Genomic DNA, 21894 nt, shown 5'->3' with positions numbered 1-21894 from the left:
CAATTCTTTACAACATTATAATTTAAAAAGTCATGATCAGACAGTTTGGATAGAACTAAAACAAAAAAGCACAGAGTGCCAGAAAGACAACACCAACTCGAAGATAGCATACAAACTGTTTTAATCCATGCTTTCGTTAAAACTTCTTCAGAATGATTAAACCATGAAAAAATCATTTAAATACACTCATTAATTAGATAAAAAAGCCACCAATAATTCAATTAACTAATTAAATAAAATTGCTAAACAAACATTGTTTTTTACATTGTAAAATTTCTGTCTTCTAAAAAACATTTAATGTTTGTATATTCATTTAACCCTGGTGGGCTGTCTGCACCCAACCTTAGCTGCCATAAAGTCTCTTTTCTTTCAACTTTGTTTTTAAAGTTGCCTCCTCTCAAATCCTTAGTAATGTGCTCCAAAATGGAAAAAAATAAATTTTTTTGAACATAGTACAGACCAAAGTGTGTCTATACAAAGCATTGTTAGTATCTTTGGTTTTTATGGCATAACAATGTTCTTTAATGCGTTTGCTTAATTGTTTGGTGGTCATGCCTATGAAGAATGCTTCGTATCCAGTACAAAAAGTGATGTAAACCACCTTTGATGTGTTACATGTGAACCTGCCAGTTTGGATAGAACATTTACAACTTTACCATGGAGTAAGGGGGTCAGGAACCATACCCAGAGCCCTTGGTCAACATCATACTGACCCTCTCAAACATATGAATGAAACTATCAAAATTATCCCCCTCTGTAAATTGTGGAAGAAATTTACTGACCTTTGTTGCTTCTGGGGTTCAGCTACTCCCTTCCCGATTACCTCCATGACTCTGGTGAAGAGTCAGCATCTCCTTTTCATGTTGCTTCTGCCTCTCTTTCTCCTCAGCTTCCAGGTGTAGTGGTTTCTCATTCTCCTCAGCCTGCAGACATTGCACTTTCTCATTTTCCTCAGTCTCTAGATGCCTTAGTCTCTCTGCTGCTTCCATTTCCAAACGCTTGGCCTCCAACTCAAGTTTTTTTAGCTCCAGATGGATTTTTAAGTCCTCTGTAGAAAGGTTGAGCTGTCCATTCTCTGAGTGTTGTACATCTCCACGGCCAGTCTGATCATCCTCTTGGTTGCTAGTCTCGGATGCAGCTGTGACTAAAGCTGCATTCATGTCTGCTTTAGTCAGGTTTCCATGCACCAGTCCTTTAGTCAGGCACATCTCTGCCAACTGGCTCCTTGTCAGCTTGCCATACTCCTCTGCTGACATGCTTGCCTGGTCTCCCTGACTAACTAAGCTAACAAAAGAAATGAAAGAATTGTGATATGAACTCTGAATGTCCACTGCATGACTGATTTTGAGTACAAAAACAGCATCAGTGATCAGTGTACACAAGCTACAGGAATTCACTATCCACACCACTGCAAGCCAATTAATATGTGATGTGGCTATCTCACCTCTATCAACCAATTAACATTGGATGTGGATATTCCAGCACTGCCCAAACAATTAATATGGGACACCTGTGCACTGGCCCAGTAATCAAGGAGCCTCAATCCTCACCACTAACCCCAGTGAGGGATGTGCACATTGGGAGGATGACAAGTACACACACAGTAAAGTACAATGTCTCTTTAGAGTACACAGCGATCACAGCCATTCTGGGGGTGATTTCTCTATTTCTCTCTCCAGATCCCCAATAAGAGTCCCCACTGGCACACCTATAGGGTTAAGATCTCAGCTGAGTGGTAAAGCCAAAACCTCCAACACCCTCTCTGTCCAATCAGTGCTTCATGTCTCTGCCCAAGTAGTTGACATACACACACACACTTTGAGATTTGATTTATATACAAACACACAGACACTCCTGGGAAAGGCTGGCACAGGTTCACTAGCTATGCCCCTTCTGCCTAGACTATAAGGTAGTACCAACTGCCACCAACCACACTTATCAGCTATTCTAAAGGCCCTTACCAAAGGGTGCCCAATTCTACTGTGCAATGTTACTAACTGGTAAGTATGTCTGAGGCTAAGGCTATTTAGGAATGGCTTGTACAGTCTTACCAAATACATTGAAGTACCCTAAGAGCTTATATATCTCTATACAAACCTGCCACAATTAAAAGGTTTAAATATATTTAATAATAAATAATAAAAGCACAAGACAATACTCGTTAACATACACAGTGACAACAGAGTTCAGAAATCACTGGAAATACTTTAAAATAACATAGTAGGACAGTCTCACATTAATATAGAAAACATCTACACTAATCCTGCTATCTCTAAGAGATACTATGCCTAAATGTCTTACTTACAGAGCCAGGCAAATACAGATGAATGGATGCTCTTACTAGGTCCAAGACAAGATACAAAATGCACTCTTTCTCTCTGAGATAGTTCTTAAATTAATAATACACATTACTGCTGGTTAGTTAGATGACATCACTATTTGACACTTGCATCTAGTTCCCAGGCTAAACAGATACCAACACAATTTAACATGTCTCTGTCAAAAATATTTATCTCTCAGATGTACAGCTGCTAGGAAGTCACAGAGCAATACAAAAACACTTTACACGTGAAACCTAGTAATTATCTCTGTCTTAAGACAATAGAAAGAAACTCCTAGCCTAGACATCCTGTCTCTTAGCTTGAGATAAACTGACTTTATAACACATCATAAAACTCTTTACTTAACTTATTTAGTTTCTTAGAGTTTTGCAAGTTAACTCTATATATCCCAATTTCTACTATGAAACATACATTACATACGCATAGTGTTTATACACATTTCTGCTTTCCTCCAGCAGGGTGCACTGTGGTTATAATCTTAAAGCTCAGCACACAACACAGTTTTCTTACATTTGTAAAACAAGCCTGTGCATCATATTAATATTTACAATGACATAGAATTATTTACAAAATTCTCTCTAGCTGGGCTGTCAACCTTCACATTAAGATAATTTCCAGCAAAGTGCTGGTTTATTTACTGTTTAGCTGGCTTTGTTACTTGTTGCCCATCTGCAACTAATCCAGTTCTTTTTCAAGCCTTCTTTATGCCCTTAGCATTTAGTTAGTGGTTAATTTCAGAATGGAGGTCAGCTTTGCTGGAGGGGTTTATTTTGCTTAACATGCCCAGATGTGAATAAGGAATTTCTGGTTATCAATTAATCACTTCTTTATTAATCACTTCTTTATTATCACATATAAACTGCATGGTGCAAGGCAAGGTTTCATGTATTTGAGTAATATGAAATATGCTGTTCTCTGCGCACGAGGTGATTAGGCTTGGGCATTTCTATGCTGAATTAGGCTAATCACCTCATGTGCAGACTGATCTATTTCAGAAGACTGACTCTTCAGAAAGTCAAACTTCATATGGTCGAGCCTGTACAATTGACTTTCTGAAAAGTCGAGTGGCACAAAACAACAAAAATCCACATTTTGAAGGTGGGGGGCAAGCACCCCTGTACCCCCACACCCCCTGCATATTATATATACCAACTCCAAGATTGCACTACAGTTGGAAAGGTAAATTCCCAGATCCCCACTGTACTGCAATCTCCATGCAAAATCTTTGGCATTTTGGAAAGTCGATCATATGGTTTCAACCATATGAAGTTCAACTTTCTGAACAGTCAGTCTTCTGAAGGGGACCCATGCAGAGATAAGGTGATTAGCCTACTGCCTTCCCTTGCCAGACTACTCTTAATATGCCTTGCATTGAAGCTTTAGTTTATTTGTTCTAATGATATCAACTTACTCATTCTCTGTATGGGCAGAGTTAGTTTTCATACTATTTTGCATCTGTGTTATTTATGATATATATGTATATGAGTATCTATCAGTGTGTGGAATAGCCATTTGTACAGTAGAATGTTTGGGTGTAGATATGGATCAGAAGCACTTTTTCCAAGTGTTGCATATATGAATGGAGGAATATTGAATGTTTGCATGTACAGTAAGAAGGAATTTGTTTTAGTGCTGAAACTTTTGGATATATTAAAAGTTTTGGCATTGGAGTGAGATTGTGTGTGTGTGTGCGTGCGTGCGTGCGTGCGTGCGTGTGTGTGTGTGTGTGTGTGTGTGCGTGCGTGCGTGCGTGTGTGTGTGCGTGCGTGTGTGTGTGTGTGTGTGTGTGTGTGTGTGTGTGTGTGTGTGTGTGTGCGTGCGTGCGTGTGTGTGCGTGCGTGCGTGCGTGCGTGTGCGTGCATCTGTGAGTGTTTGTGGGTTAGAGTTAGAGTAAGGGCTAGGGATGGGACTAGATTTAATGTTGTGCATGGTTAGTGCTGTGTGTTAATTGTCTGTGAGTGTCTTGTTTTGTGAGAGCACTAGACAAAGGGCTTTTCATATGGTAAAGTATAGGATTGGGGTTAGGGTCAGGTTTGCATTAGCACACATTTGTAAGGTTGTGCAGGGATCTTAGCATGTTATTAAGATGCCTTTTAGTGTCTCCTGTTAGAGGTGTATGAGGTACAGGCCGTGGGAAGTGGGACCCAGGGCAGACCAAGTACACACTGAAGACATTATATCTCCTATCTAGCCTTGAAATGCCCATACCTCATACAGGATCAACTGAAAACTATTTTATGGGGGTAGAAAAATGTAATTTCTCTTTCTTCAAATTTTAATATTGTAGTCTTCAGACGTCAGAAGAAAAAACAGCTTAGAAAATGGATGGATGGATTGAAGGAATCCATGAAGGCTCTAGGGAGGATTTCTCAGGGATTAATGGTATAAGAGGGGATAGGTTGCTCATCTTTTTGGTTTTATATCTAAGGTTCTCAATTTCACACCTAAATCAGTTTTCCAAAAAATAATCAAAGTTTTTCAAGGTTGGTTAGTTTTAGTTTGTGATGCTAGTTTTAATTCTTCTCCCAGAACTCTTCAGTTATAACCGTTATATATCAGTCCCCTACCTCCTCCCTGTCTAAACTTTGGAAAATTCTCATTCTGGGTTAAGCTGTGTTGGAAGTGGAATCCCCTCTAGATGCAGAAAAGTAACATTCACTCACTCTATTTCAGAGTCTGTTTCAGTCTGCAGTCGGAGGCCAAGGTTGGAACATGTTGCCCAGATGTTGAGTTATAGAATTGCTGAAGTTCTAAAACAATAGCTGCAAATATATATTTGAATGTTTCCTATCTAGAAGTATTATAGAAATAAGTTCTCTGAGAAAGTTACAGTGCAAATGCTAAGTAATATTGCTTTTACTAATGTTCCTGTTTCACACTATGGTACTCAAGGTTTCCTTACATATCAAGAAAATGACTTATCTTGCCTTTCTTCAATTATTCCTTGGAGTAGCAATATTGATACATATAGAAGGATTATATGTTACTTCAGGTAATTCCCATCTCACTGACTTATGTGTCAAGGAATTATGTCCTCCCTTAAGATGGCATTGTCACTCATAGGAGAGAATCACACAGTTGAACATGGTCATTACACACCAATAGCCAATTTCTTGAGGGAGATATGGTTAAATGCAACAGCTTTTCTAACCATCCTTTCACCAGGTACATGTAAAACTTCCTTCAAGGTGGATCACAGGCATTTGCTGACCCTTTCTGGAATTAGTGTCATTTTATTTCAGGAAACAAAATGTCCAAGCTCCTTATGCTCCTGATTCTGATGACTCCAGTCCTATCCATCTCATCAGCTGCTCTTCATAGTGACTATTGTATTTCTCCAGCTGCATCACTAAAATGTTTCCTGATTCTCAAACTTGTGCTGGCTTTATTCAGTTTCTAAAGCTGTCTGCTTGTGACATATATTGTAGAACATCCTTAATTAAAAGTGTTTTGGATGAAGTTTTTGAGTGTCACTAGACTCGTATTGGCTCCATCTTTATTTTTTTTCATCTTCCATCTTAGTCCTGAATGTTTCATTGCCTGTAGAAATTCCTACACAATTGGAATATTATAGCCATTCAAGCCCCCAGATGCTCAAATTCCACTGACTTGCAGCTGAAGATTCAAATGGCTGTAACTCCAACCACATAGATACCTGAACAGGTGCTGAAACTCAAATGTGAGTTCACAGCTGCAGCTGTCACTAGAGCAATTAAGTGCTTACCACAGAAAATGGAAGTAGAGAAGGGAAACAGGCTGAGGAAATTTACGTTTAGGGAGGGGAGGAGGATTTTAGGTTAACATAGAGGATCAGAAGGATTGAGTTAGAAAAGGTAGTGAGATTTTAGGTTTAGGGAGAAATTGAGTAGAGAAAGCTTAGTGTTAGGGAGGGGAGAGGGATTTTTAGGTTTAGGGAGTGATTGGTAGTTAGCAGAAGGTTAGAGTTGGGGGGGTTAGATTTAGGGAGTGATTGGAAGGTAGCAGAAAGTTTGTGTTAGGGAGGAGAGGAGGATTTTAAGATTGCGGAGTGATTGTTAAATAAGGTTAGGGAAGAAAGGGGTATTTTAGCTTAACAAAGTGAGCAATGGGGGTCAGAGGATTTGGGTTAGGGCATTGAGAGGGGATTTTAGCTTTACTGACTGATCAGGAGTTAGTGTTTTGGGAATGGGTGAGATTGTTTAAGGTTAGGGTTTTTGGAGTGATAGTTACCATTTGGTTACTACCTTGGGAATGAGTCAGCTGGAGTTAGGGCAGTTGATAACACTAGTGAGTAGTAGCAGGAAAGTGTTTTGCAAGTTAATGCTACATGAGCACTTATAGTAGACCTGGTTTTTGCAGCTTTAATAGAGGTGTCTCACAGTTAAAATATTAAACTATATGTATCTCTTACACAGACATATATATATATATATATATATATATATATATATATATATATATGTATATATTTATAGTTATATAGATAACATTGAATGTTCTAACACAGAAAATCCTGAACACTGAAGAAGAAAGTTCATCACTGTGTAGAAGTACGGTACATTTAGGATCTTGGAGTTTATACATATAATTAGTATGGCATGTGGTGGGGTGCAGGGGGGGGTTGCTGTTCTGCAGAAAAGCAGGCTTTGTATTTCTTGTTTAGTTTTTCATCTTACAGGTTTTAGATGTCCCAGGTTCAATGTTATAATGTTTGCCATTGTGAACGTTCTATGTTTAGTTGAGTACTCTATATGTTGACCTCAGAGATATCAACCTCAAAAGGTCAGCAAATTGAACACTGACATGTTACCACACATGTGCTAAGAAGGAACATGCAGTTTTCACAAAAACACCCCAAATAACATCATTCTCTACTGCACCCTCATTTGGGGGGCTGTGCCCCCACACCACCTGCTAATTATATAAGCTAACTATGAGATTGCACAGTCTCTAGGCATTTAGACCAAATACAGCCCTCTCTCTCTCTCTCTCGCTATATATATATATATATATATATATATATATATATATATATATATATATATATATACATATATATATATATATATATATATATATATATATATATATATATATATATATATTTTTTTTTTTTTTTACTATACATATAGATTATGTATCTTGTTATAGATCTATATATCTAATCTATATTTATCTATTTTATATATATATATATATATATATATATATATTTATATATGTATATATTTGTCTGTTTGGCTTTTCCCGGTTAGGGGTCGCCACAGCGGAACTCCAGTCCGCTAATGATTGGCAGTAGATTTTTTATGGTGCCGAGTTGCCAGCCCAATGCCCAACCTTCAGCGAAGGCACACCCATTCACGCATCTCTTTCGGAGGCCACTCGACCGTGGGGAGGACATGTAGACTCTACACAGAAGGCACTCCAGCCATGAATCGAACAGGAGAACCTCTTACTGTGAAGCAACAATGCTACTGTTGTACCAGTGTGGCTTTATGTATAATTATATTTCACAGCATTGTTAACATATTATATTGGCGTATGGTAAGTCAGTCTCACATGGTCAAAACACAATACATTGAAACAAAACAAAATTAAGAATGTACCCTCACATTCCCTGCTAATAATATATACCATCTCAGAGATCGCAACATAGCTCTGAAAAGGCAAAATCCCATGCCCTACTATGTTGTAATCCCCCAAAGCAAATGCCAGCTTCCTGCAATGAACCTATAGTATGATAAAAGAGGTTCCTTCCTATACTGTATGCTTGATATGCCAATTGTACAAAACTCACTGAATCCATACATGAATATATATATATATATATATATATATATATATATATATATATATATATATATATATATATATATACACACACACACAGACAGAAGCACATACACACATACACACATTTGTACACTATTCATGTTAAGTATCACCTTATTTTTAATTGCAGATTATTTTTAATGTCTTGCATAGTTGCATTTACTAAAAAAAATAAATTGCATCTATAATGGGCAAATGTTCATATGAATCCATGCTTGATTTTTCAAAAATTCCTTGTCTCTATTTATTGTGACCTAAGTGTCCTGTTAGTTAGATAGCTTGTTACTATGGTTACCATGGCTCCTGGATTGTAGCCATGGCAACAAACTAGACAGCTTGCTACCATGGTTATGTTCCAGGATCCATTCTATAGGCTGACTAATCTGTATGGAGATCTTCAGTGCTGCATGGTATAAAATAGATTAACAAGCATGCAGTACCCTGCCCTAGTTTGGTGTCTTCAGGAAAGAAGATGAACCAGTTTTCCATGTTCTAGGAGTGCTCAGAGACTAATGCATGACATATGAGTGGCTATAGAACCTTTTCATGTAGAATATTATTTGTCACTTACTTCTCCCTTAATAGTTCTGCACTGACTAAAACATTTGACATACTTCCATTTACCTTCTTTTCTAGCCATCTACAAAGCTTACTGCTACACTTACCATACTCAGATTAACAAGGCCACCTCAGTAGGGTGCCAAGTTAAAGGCTTTATTAAAGTCTAGATAGATTAAATCCACAAGTTAATAATTGTCGTTGTCCTTGGCAACCTGGTCACAGTAGTGAAATCGGGATAGTATGACAGAATCTACCTAATGTAAATCAGTGCCTAATTCCATTAAAGAATCTAGTCCTTCTTAGTAACCATGACAACTTTGATGATAAAATTGAATCTATTATTTTTTAAACTAATGAAGTCAGGTTCAATTTCCTTTCGTTTCCTTCTGCTTCTAATTACACTGTGAAGATGGACTCAAAGTTCAGCTCTGTCAGCCACTGTTATTGTATTAAAAGCCATACTCAGGATTTTGGATGGTGTTTTGCTCTTACACTTTATTCTCCATTAGTGTCTCTGTCACTTTCCTCCCTTCCATAGCTGTAATTACATCAACTGTTACACTTTCCTATTTGCAGTCCTGGTGTCATAGGTTGATAACCTGTATTCCTTCTCCTTCACAAATATGCATGAGAAGTATATATTTGGGATCCATTAGTAAGATTTTAAATAAAACTTTACTGGCAATCACTTTGCTGACACTAACTTGCAATCACTAAAAACATCGAAAAAACATAGCTGACTACAGGAAAGGCTGGCATAACTGCAAAATACAAAGAAAGCAATTTATGCAGGGAGGCTTACCTCCTGAATTTCCCAAAGTATGGGGTTGTGCCCTTTTACCACCTGCTGCTTATGCATACCAACTATACAACCCCAAAATAGTGGAAAAGGGAGAATCTGATCCCAAAATGTTAATTCTTTGAATTATGATTTAGCGAAATCAGCATGTTGATCCATAATTTAAACAAAATAAATCTGATAAATTGGAGGGAACCTAATTCAATATTTTGACCTGTTTCTTTGCCTCTTTGTACTTTTCTTCTTCTCAGTTTAGCTCATCTTTATCTCTAGCGGTTTTCTTTATGCCATGTTCCAATTGCATTTTCCATTCTTAATTTCTGTTGTTATTCTTTTGTTTCTACTTCATCCTTGTTTTTTTCTGGCCTACATATTTCTGTTCCACTGGATGCGTCTTTACCACTTCATTGTCTTCAGTTCCTTTAATTGTCCCTAATAGCAAATGTTAAGTTGTCAATCTCACCTTCATTCTTGCTGGATGGGTTCGGAGCCGATCCTCGGCTCCGACTCGGCCAATACTAAAGCTCGAGAGCTAATTCCACCGGCTTGAGGCTCCCCTATATCCCACAATGCTAGGCGGTAACTACTCAGATCTCGTTTGCCGCTTAGCTGTGAGGTGCTTTCTTCTACCGGCTCTGGCAGGTTAGTGAGTTTTTTCTAGTCAAAATCTTCAATTTTCTACCCCTATCCTTTCTATTTAGTTTAGTTTCTAGTACAGGGTATCCCTTTAGTTTAAAATCAGGTCTCCCTCATTTTTATCCCCTTTTATTCCCTTTTAACTTCTAGGCCTTTGGCCCACTCCCCTTTTCCCCTTGTCATTTTAGTGTGACTGGGTTTTTTCTTTTGGTTAAAGGGTGTGTCTGTGTGTTGTGTCTGTGTCCTTTGATACAGTCTCCTCTTTTAGGATGTCTAAAGCCTCCAAGGTCTCAGGCTTCAAGAAGTGTGATTCGTGCTGTCAGAAAATGTCTCTGACAGACAGTCACACTTCTTGTGTCTATTGCCTGGGACCTTTGCACCTGCAGGACTCCTGTGCTGTTTGCCATGCATTCAACCCTAGAGTCCTGTAGGAACGTAAAAATAAACTTATTCTTCAAGGCTTATTAAAGCCTGAAGGCCCCTTGACCCAGTCTGCGTTGGGGAAGCCTTCAAAGACTTCCAGGCCATCAGCTCCAGCTTCAGATCCGTCTGCTGGGAGCATCAAGGCTGCTTCAACATCGGCTCCGGCTGGAGTCAATGTTTTGAAGACTCAAACCGTTACCTCGCTAAGACTCAGTCAGCTCCGATAGTCTTATTGGAGCCACCTTCAAAGAAGAGGTCGAGGTCCCCTTCCATCGGCTCCATCCACTCGGCCCCGGGATCCCCTCTTCTGTCAGAGCGGAGCCATAGGTCCCATTCCTCTTGGTCCTCCAGGCTGTCTGACCATGACTTACAAAGGGTGGTGAGTAGACTTCTCAAGTCCAAGGCACTGGCCAAAATGCTGCATAGCCCTACTCAACAGTCAGTGGCTATTCCCATCCCTGCTTCTGTTCCTCCTCCAACTCTTCTGAGTTCGGAGCCGAGGCTCATCGGAGCCGTGGCTGTCGGTGCGTTGGAGTCAATACCTTCCCTTTCGGCTCCGTCGTCTGCTCCGATTTCCTCCTTGGAGGGATCTCAGCGCCGGGCTTCCCTCGTCGGCTCTGAGGGGGTGGGTGGCATCGGACCCTTGTCCGACCCCATTCTCCCTCTCAGAGTGTCGGCGCTGGTGATTTCACTCAGACATTGGCCTCGGAGCCGTCCCTGTCAGTGCCGGGGGGGGGTCCTTGTCTCCTCGGAGCGGGGACCTTCGGCCTTGGCTGATCGGGGCACCTTTGAGGTCATGCGGAGCATGCTAGACCCCATGTCTACCCCACAGTCAGCTCCATCAGCTCCTCCCTCTTCAGTGCCTGTGGTGGTTTCTACCCACTGCCTTGTAACAGACCGTAGAGAGCCAGCCCCTCAGGTTTCCCCACTGGGAATATCCTCTTCTTACAAGGCTTCTCCTGATCTGGCAGGGGAACCCCCCTCGGAAGAGACAGTGCAAGAGGAAGCACATTGACTCCCCTGAGTCTATCACCTCCGACACCGACTTGGAGGAATCTGAAGGTTCCCCTCGGTCCCCCTCTGAGGATGTCTCTTTTGCTGACATCCTTGAAATCCTTAAACAGAGGGGGAACTGGCCCGCCCTTTACCCTTCAGAGGACGAGTCGGTCTACCTTGAGGCATTTGGCTCACTCCCTTCCACCTCCTGGGTGTCTCCTCCCTTTGACCCCCTCATGGAAGTGGTGGCAAGGAAGGCTTGGACGGCCCCTGATTCGGTGGAACCTACCCTAAGGAGGCCGTCAAAATTTATTACTGCCCCAAAAGAGAAACAGTTCTTATCCAAAGGTGTCTCTGTTGATGCCATGGTGGTGGCCACAGCCACTAAGAAGGAATTAGCCAGTCCTTCGGTACCTGTCCATCCTCCTAATAAGGAGTCTAGGACCATGGACAGGTACGGTAAGCGGATGTTTTCCTCAGCGACCTTTGCCATGCAGTCGCTGAACTACTTGTGTCACTTCACCCGTCTCCAGAGGGATTTACTCAAGGATATGGGTGAGGCTATGCAGGATCCAACAGCTGAGGGGTTCCAAGACAAAATTAACTCCCAGTTGGCAACCCTGAATTTGATTGTCAACGCCTCCATGCGGCTTATCTCATATGTGGCTGATGGGGCAAGTAGGGCCGCAGGCACAGGTGTAACTTTACGACGCCATGCCTGGATGCAGCTTTGCAATTTTGCGGACCCTTTCAAGGCATCCTTCACCAATTCCCCCTTTGATGGCTCAACGTTGTTTGGACCTCAGGTGAAGGATACATTGACTAGGTGCGAGCAGGAAGGTAAGACTCTCTCTGCTGTGGGAGTCCGTTTTTCTACCCCTTCCAGACCTTATCCCAAAGGTCAGGGGGGGGGGGAATGTGGTTCCGCAAACCACAAGGAGTCTCATCTGACGCACAAAGTTGATTCCCCTCTAGAGGCAGAGGGGGGAACAACAATAGACGCCGCCCTAGGGGCGGAGGTGGTCTGCAAAACCAGGGTAACAGAGAGACTTTCTCTGATAAACCCTTTCAGCATCCCTGAGGAGCTGCCCGGCTGTCCACCTTTGGAGGCAGTCGGGGGAAGATTATCACTGTACCCAAAAGCCTGGCTTTCCCTCACTCAAGACAAATGGGTACAGTCGATCATATCCGAGGGTTACAAAATTCCTTTTATTCACATCCCATCCCAACCCAAAGGATCCCTTCCAGATGTTCCACCCAGTCTAAGGGAATAAGCAGCGTTAGAAATACCAAAGCTGCTGTCAAAAAGAGCTATCCAGCCAGTCCCAGCAGACGAGAAAGGATCCGGAATCTACTCCAAATTCTTTTTGGTACCAAAAAAAACAGGGGACTGGAGACCAATACTGGATCTCAGCAAGTTAAACAAGTATGTGAAGGAAACAAAATTCCGGATGGTCACGCTACAGTCCATTCTACCCTTCTTGGGTCAGGGCAATTGGATGTGCTTGATAGACCTTCAGGATGCGTACTACCATATCAAAATGCACAGACACTCCAGGAGGTTTCTCCGCTTCAGGCTGGGAACCAGTCACTACCAGTTCAGAGCCCTGCCCTTTGGTCTCACTACAGCCCCCCGAGTGTTCACCAAATGTATGGCAGTGGTCGCGGCTCACTTGAGACGTCAAGGATTCTAGGTGTTTCCATATTTGGACGACTGGCTCCTTACCACCACCACCAGGCATCAACTTCTTCTATCCAGAGACTTCACCATCCAAACTTGCCAAGCTCTAGGCATTTCAATAAATTTTGAAAAATCTGCCTTTTCGCCTTGTCAATCTATTACCTTTATATGCGCCACCTTAGAAACAGTTCATCTTTCCGCCAGACTAACAAAGCAAAGAGTATCAGATATCCGCAAACAAGTTTACCTTCTACTTCAATGCAGCAAGATCAAAGCCAGGGTAGTCTTGAAGGTATTAGGACTCATGGCAGCTACTATTACACTCCTCCCCTTAGCTCGTTTTCACATGTGGATCCTCCAGTGGATGCTGTTTTCTCAATGGTCCTTCCAACAGCTCCCGATGTCTCACATCATCATGCTAACCCAGTCATGCAAGAATCACCTGTCTTGGTGGATCACATCACCTCAAGTTCTCCAGAGCAGACCCTTCATCCCTCCCCCCCAATCGCCACGGCAACGACTGATGCCTCCCTGATCGGGTGGGGGGTCATTATCAGGGCAGTACAGTCCAGGGCAAGTGGCAATCTTTTGAGTGCCACTTGCACATAAATGTCTTAGAGATGAGAGCAGTGCTTTTAGTGTTGCAAACCCTTCAGGACTCTCTTCCCACAGGGACTATTGCAATTCAGACGGACAACATGTCCGTAGTTTGGTACATAAACAAACAGGGCGGAACCAAGTCCTACCCCTTATGTCGAGAGGCACTCAGACTTTGGCAGTGGGCGATTTCTTCTCAGTATTTTCTGATAGCAACGCACATTCCTGGGAAGTCCAACGTGATTGCGGACAAGTTGAGTAGGGCTATTCTCATGCCTCATGAGTGGTCTCTAAAAAAAATCAGTGCTGGAAGAAATCTTTTGAAGATGGGGCCAGCCTTGCTGCGATCTTTTTGCTACTCCCCAAAACAGCAAGTGTCACGACTTCTTCACCCTCTTCCCATTACCAGGCCAACCCACCAGAGACGCTCTAGTCCACGATTGGCCCCGGGGACTTCTATATGCTTTCCCCCCCTTTCCACTGATCTCTCAATTAATTCAGAAAGCTATCATGTCACCATGATCCTCATTGTCCCTTACTGGCCTCGACAGATATGGTTTCTGTTCCTCCATCATTACCTCTTGGAGCAGCCTTGGCATCTGGACCCAGTGCCAGATCTTTTGACCCACCAGTCGGGCCAGCTGCACCACTCCCTCCAATCTCTCAACCTCACAGCGAGGTTTCTCCGATTCCTACCCTAGCCAGGCTTCCCTTAATCTCTCATTCGGTCCGTAACATCCTGATAGCCTCTCACAAGTCTTCTACCAGAAGGATTTACAATAGTAAGTGGAAGCGTTTTTCCTTCTGGGCAGCATCAAAAAATATAGACCCCTTCACTGCACCTATCCAGTCTATCCTAGACTTCCTGGCAGAGCTCTTTCATTTAGGCTCTTCCTCATCTACCATTAGAGTACAACTAGCTGGTATATCTAACTTTCATGTAGGTGTCTCAGACTCCAGTATCATGTCCCATAAACTCTGCAAAGCCTTTCTAAGAGGTGTCTTTTTGCTCAAGCCCCCAATCAAAGATCCCCCACCTCAGTGGGACTTGAATTTGGTCCTAGCATCCTTGATTCTCCCCCCCTTCGAACCTGCGGCTTCATGCCCTCTTAAGTTGCTCTCATGGAAAACACTTTTTCTAGTAGCCATAAAACACTTTTTCTAGTAGCCATAACATCAGCTAGAAGGGTATCTGAACTTCATGCTCTTTGCAGTCGTCCTCCTTACTTAGTTTTCCATAAAGACAGGGTGTCCCTCCGGACTAATCCGTCCTTCTTGCCTAAGGTTTCCTCTGAGGCAAACCTAAACCAGACAATTGATCTCCCCATCTTCTTCCCTGATTATTCCAACAGGTCAGAACAGAAGTTACATTTTCTAGATGTTCATCGCCAACTTCGATATTATTTAGACAGGACTACTAAACAGTTCAGGAAATCTGACCAGCTCTTCCTGTCTTATGCGGAAGGGAAATTGGGCCTTCCAGTTTCTAAAGTGTCCCTTTCAAGATGGCTTACCTCTATAATTACATTCATCTATGAAATCAGACATCAAAAACTGCCTTCAAGACCTAGAGCTCATTCAACTAGGGCATTAGCTACATCTGTAGCTTTTCAGAACAGGCTACCAATAGATTCCATTTGTGCAGCAGCCACATGGGCTTCTCCTCATACCTTTATCTCGCATTACAAATTGGATATGGCCTCCAGAAACCGTGCCAACTTTGGTTCCACTGTTCTCAAGAGTCTGTTCTGATAAGCCACCTGGGGTAAGGTGCTAGGGACGCGGCCCCATCCAGCAAGAATGAAGGCGAGATTGACAACTTAACATTGAGAAGTTATGTACCTACCATAATGTTCCATGTTAGTTGTCTTCTTTTCGCCTTCTTTCTTGCGTCCCACCCTCCTTCCCCCTAGCCTGGACAGACCGATAGGAATTTTTGGTATCTTCCATTGGGATTTCCTTCCCACATGTTCTACCACCTCTATTCTCCCTTTTACATTTGCGGTAGCTTACATACAGGTTTATATAGAGGTGGGTTCTTTTTCTCTCTTCTCCATACTATGGAGACCAGAACTGCTTGGTTTTAGCTATCAAACGAGATCTGAGTAGTTACTGCCTAGCATTGTGGGATATAGGGGAGCCTCGAGCCGGTGGAATTAGCTCTCGAGATTTAGTATTGGCCAAATCGGAGCCGAGGATCGGCTCCGAACCCATCCAGCAAGAAAGAAGGCGAGAAGAAGACAACTAACATGGAACGTTATGGTAGGTACATAACTTCTCATTTTCTCTTCTCTAATGAATCAAATTGGTTTCCTTCTTCTACCTACCTATATGATACTTCTTAGTTATTCTTTCATCCGCCTCCAGTATTTCACATTCTCTCCATTCATGTAACTCTTTCCATTTTTCTAAGACTCTTGTCTATTGATGTTTCTGCCATGGTACTGTAGTCCCCATACAATCCTGGACTTTTGTCTTTGAGTCTGTACCCGATTCCACTTCTATGAAAAGTACGAACCACATTGATTCATGACACTGAGTGCTAGTGGAGCCTAAGCACATAAACCACTCAATATATCATTTCTGCACAGAAATACACTGAGTATGTCCCCTTCCAAGCTGTGACCATTACCTTTTGTATGACCTCTTCAGTGTCAGCTGCCTAGTGCACCATGTCTTATCCACCCAACCATGATGATTAAAAACATCTGTCTGCCACAGGTAATCTAAGGTCCACCATCATCACCATCATTCTGTTACATGTTCATCCTTCTATTCAGTCCTGAATTAATTCATTAGTCTTGGTAGTCCCGCTAAGAATCTTATTAGGAGTATCATTATTGCAAAACTACCATTATGTTTGAAGCAATCATACCACCAAGAACTTGGTTCTTTCTCTTTCCTTTTTTCTCCTAGCTGCTTCTCTTACCTTCTGTGATTGGCCCATGACAAACATCTATCATTTTCCACTCCAGTCCTTCCCTAACATATACTGAAATATCTTCCATTATGTTTCGTTGTATCTTTAATTTAAAAATATATATATATATATATATATATATATATATATATATATTTATGGGTTACCGTTACTACATCGACAGCCCATTCCATCGAAACTGACTTCACTGACATGGCAGATCATCGACAACTGAAGAGCCGAAATTTCCCACACGGTAAGTCACTGTTTGGTCATCAACCATCAAAAGCCACCAGCAAAACAAAGCCAACAATGTGAGGGGCTACACCCCCCCACACCCCCCTTAATTAATATTCCTACTCCGAGAACACACTGCCATGAGGGTAAAGGAATAATTCAGATGGATGGCCAAACGGTGACTTACCGTGTGGGAAACGCCATCTCTTCAGTTGTCGATGATCTGCCGTGTCGGTGAAGTCGGTTTCAATGGAATGGGCTGCTGATGTAGTAACGATAACCCATATACACATATATCTATGTATATATATATATATATATATATATATATATATATATATATATATATATATATATATATATATATATATATATATATATATATATATGTTGATAACATAGGCAGATATACAGCTTACCAATAACTGGTCAAGCATTCCAATTGTTGAATGAATAAAAAGCTAGTATATCTGATCAAAAATCAGTTAATTGAATGTACCGACTTTTTTTCTGTATGAGATCATGAAATAGTGCAGACAGGGGAATTATCCCTTTCCCCAGTGTAGTGCAATCTTGGTGTTGGCTTATATAATTAACAAGAGGTGTGAGGGGAGCTGTTTTTCTTTTTTTGTTTGATTGTTGATAGGCAGCTGATCAACCCCATGTAGGAAATGAGAGAAAGGGGATTTGTGATGAGTTGATTGACAAGTTGTGTTTAAACAGTTGACTTTCAATATAGTGAATTTTATACATATATATATATATATATATATGTGTATATATATATATATATATATATATATATATATATATATATATATATATATATATATATATATATATATATATATATATATATATATATATATATATATATATATATATATATATATAATCCCAAGATGTAAGTTTCCCATATCCTACATTTGTGCACCACTTATTTACCTTTATCACATCTACCACAATGCCATCAATTAGACCTTCGAGTTTTGTTGCATTCCTTTTTAGGCTTCAGGGAACAAACTCAGCTCATCTACCATAATATGCTATTTGTGCTAGACCACCCAGCAAGCATTCTTTTCTCCAGTGCCACAAATTAAATATTATTGATGGTGATTTTTATATTTAATGTTTTGTTACATCTTCTTAAACTGTGACAACTTACCTTCAGGCATTTTTCTTTTATTTATTGTTTTAAAGTGTCTTTGTCAGCATTCTTACCCTGAATTAAAGCATTTATGTTTGTACAACAAAAATGTATTTATTTATTTATGTTTACTGAGACAGTCTACTGGTCTGTTACAAGCCCATTTTCAGTAGAGGCACAGAGAGAAAAGCTCCACAATAACATGAACATGAACATAGAGGTGAATACATACAATGTGAGTAAATTCCAAGAGCAAATACAACAAAGGTAACATAGTTAACAATTAATTGCATAATGGTAAAACACAAATTGACAAACAGAGAACAACTAAATTAAGGAGAATAACATTGGCATTAAAATAGTGTGGTTTTCACCTGGCGTTATTATATAGTAAATATAAAAACATTAGTTTCAGCATTAAGCAAAGGCAGTTAGGTTTTGTAAGGTGGAGGCTTGGTGCAAGTGCAGTTCCAGATAGAATACAGGTAGTCTCGTAGAGAAGTTTTGAAAGGGGCAATATTCTGAGTAGTTCTAATAGTTAATGGTAGGGCATTCCAATGTTTACCTCCAGAGCAAGAGGAAAGTTAGCCATCTGACAGGTTTGGTTTTTATACCGGCAAAAGATACCGATTCTCAGATTAGAGGCCTTTTTTGATAGTAGTAACTAAATGTCAAACTAAGAGCTGGACAGCCTGGTGGTTTAAAGATTATTTTGTGTGCCATTGTTAGTTGCAGGTAGGAGAGTTAGTGTGGTAGTTCTAGTCAGTTCAGAGAGTGTAGAAGGGTACTAGGATGGGTAAAGTGTTTTGCATTTGTAGAGAACTTGACAATTTTATTATACCATGTCTTAAGCTTTGCTTTTAGGGAGGATTGCCGGTTAGTAAATAAAGGGACACCATATACTAGAGAGGGTAGTAGGTAAGAGGAAGCAAGGGCTTATTTTGTGAAGGGGCTAAGGAAGTATTTGTGCCTACAGAAGACTTTTTGTGAGTTTTGCTGATGCTATGATGTATGTGTAGGTCAGATTTCACGTGTTCATCCATAATTTCTCCTGATAGTTTGGTGTGGGTATTAACCTCAATTGTTATGTTACTTTGAGAATATATAGTGAACTGAACTTTGTTTAAGGGAGTTGTCTCCTTAGGGGTGAATAGTATGAGTTTGGTTTTGTTTGAGTTAAGGGATAAATGATTATTGTACATTCAGGTTTCAGTGGAGGTAAAGGCCATTTGAGTTATTTGTTGAAGATGAGATATGGAATCAGTGGAGCATATAGTAGTCAAGCCATCTGCATATTGAATAAGAGATCCCTGACAGAGTGATGAGTGAAAACTATTAATAAAAATGCTGAATAGGAAGGGTCCTAGCATAGAGCCTTGGTGGACACTGGTAGAGGTGTTATGATAAGGAGAGAGGGAGTGTTGGCTTTTAACAGCCTCTTCTCTATCTGCTAAGTAGTTTGACAACCAGTTAAATGAGAAAGGGGAAATGCCAATCTTAGAGAGTTGGGTTAGAAGTAGAGGGTGTGAGGCAGTATCAAATGCTTTTGAAAGGTCTATAATAGGTAGGAGACGATTTTACCAGTGTCTTTGGCTCTATTAAGTGTTTCCATGAAAAATATGAGGGCAGTTGTAGTCCTATGGCTTGTGTGGGAGATAGGATTGGGTTGTGAAGTAGTAAGTTTAGAAGTTGAATATGTATAAAGTTTTCTAAGCTCTTGGAGACTGATGACCTTTGGATGGTCGGTATTTGTCTGCTGCTAATAGTTTTGGTGTTCTTGTGCTTAGCCGACCGTTACATGATGGATATGCCTAATATTGAATTAGACTATAATCCAACAGGTATTTCGGGAACCGATAGTTGGAACAGTTTGTTTTATCAAAAAGACAATCCGCTTTTGAATTTGGATGTCAAATGCGATGCACCTGTAACTATTGCTAATAGCAATGAAAATCTACATGACTTTTTTGGCCGGTTGAGAAACCTAGAGAATGATTTGTATCGTCTGCATAGGCTTATTTGGCAAAAGAAGCATCTACAAGCCTGTCTTCATTTTAAGGTTGTCCGCCGTGGCATGCGGGTTTTGTGTATGCCGAGCTACGGGGACAGCCACCCGGAGCTACTACGGAAGTGGCAGCAGCTTAACATCGAGTTCGGGAACAAGTATATACATCTGTTACTGGACTATTTTTCACCCATTGAGGCCGAGCTCTTAATTAAGGTAGAGGAACAGCACAAATTTCTTACTTTGAATTACCAAACTGAGTTTTGTACTTCAAAAATACATAATATGAACAAACAACTAGCCCTCTACAGTAATAAATTAGAGCAAGTAAAGCTTAAGAAATTAAGACGCGACTACCAGGATTTTCAACTGGGTCGCATCTTTGTCTGGCCAAGAGTTAATCAAAAAGAAGGTTTTGAGACCGTCCATGCATCTGAAGCCTCACAGATGATGAGTAATGAGCCTGATGCTTCTGCTGAACTTTTGGTTGCCCGTCCGATGGTCGATAGCCAAATAGGTGATACCATTGACCAGGAGTCCGGTCGATCTAATACTTTCTTACCCTGTAATCAACAGGGTTTGACCAATATTGATAATTTGGGTGCCAAACCTAAGGCTAACAATTCGAATAACATCTTTGTTGCACCCGTGCCTTTAAACTTCCCCCTTCCCTACAAGAGCACAGTACGCACGCGCTCAGTCAGTCGGGGAAGAATGAAAAGAAAGATGTCAGGGGAAACTCCAGAACGGAGAAGGAAAGCAATGAATTGAACTGCCTTTTCTTTAATTTGACCTCCAGGACTTTTTCAGCAGATGAACAATTCATTCTGAATAAAGGTTTATCGTTCATCTCCTCTAAAGGAAGTACGCTGTCCGATACTCTCATAGGCCTATGCCTTTTTGCAAGAAAACTGTCGCTGAAGGTATTGTTTAAGGACAATTTATCTGACAATGTTGACTTTAATTATAAAACCCAACTTTGTAAAAGGAAAAGCTGTTATATACCTCCAATGCCGCAGTCTGTTGAATGTTTTATGCGTGCATGTGAACGTGATTTTTATTTGTACTATGAACAGGAGAAACATAAGGGTATCTTTGTAAATCTGAATCATGCACAGAGGTGTTCCTTGGATAATCTCTGTAATGATACGGGTTTAGTTTTCAAACCGGCTGACAAGGGAGGGGGGATTGTTGCGCTAGATACTTGTTTCTATAAAGAACTAATGTACAATATGCTTAGTAATGATAAGGCGTACAAGATTATAGATAGATCAAAAATAACATCTATCATTAACTACGTACATGATACAATATATGATTTGCTTATGACTAGATCTATAGATAAAGTACTTTATGACTTTTTAATGATAGACTCCCCCCTGATTCCCTTAATTAAGGGATTACCCAAGCTGCATAAAAATGAAGATCCTCCTCCATTACGACCAATAGTATCAGGTCAACGCTGGGTCACGGAAAATGCTTCTCTGTATGTGCAATCCAAATTAGGGGTTATGGTTAATGTTATCCCTACTATATTAAAGAATTCTTATGACCTTTTGGATGACCTAAAGCAAGATTTAGTAAGGAATAACATCAAGAGAGATACCTTATTAGTTTCGCTGGACATTAGAAGTTTATTTACCAGCATCCCTAATGATTATGGTCTTGATGCAGTGAGATCTCATCTTGTTGAGCTTGGCACTATTGATAGTACTGAGATAATGAACATCTGTTGTCTA

The sequence above is a fragment of the Protopterus annectens genome, chromosome 5.part0 (assembly GCF_019279795.1).
Source record: "Protopterus annectens isolate FY-2018-M chromosome 5.part0, PAN1.0, whole genome shotgun sequence".
NCBI lineage: Eukaryota > Metazoa > Chordata > Ceratodontiformes > Protopteridae > Protopterus > Protopterus annectens.
The sequence above is the reverse complement of the archived record's forward strand: the minus strand, read 5'-3'. Positions refer to the sequence as shown.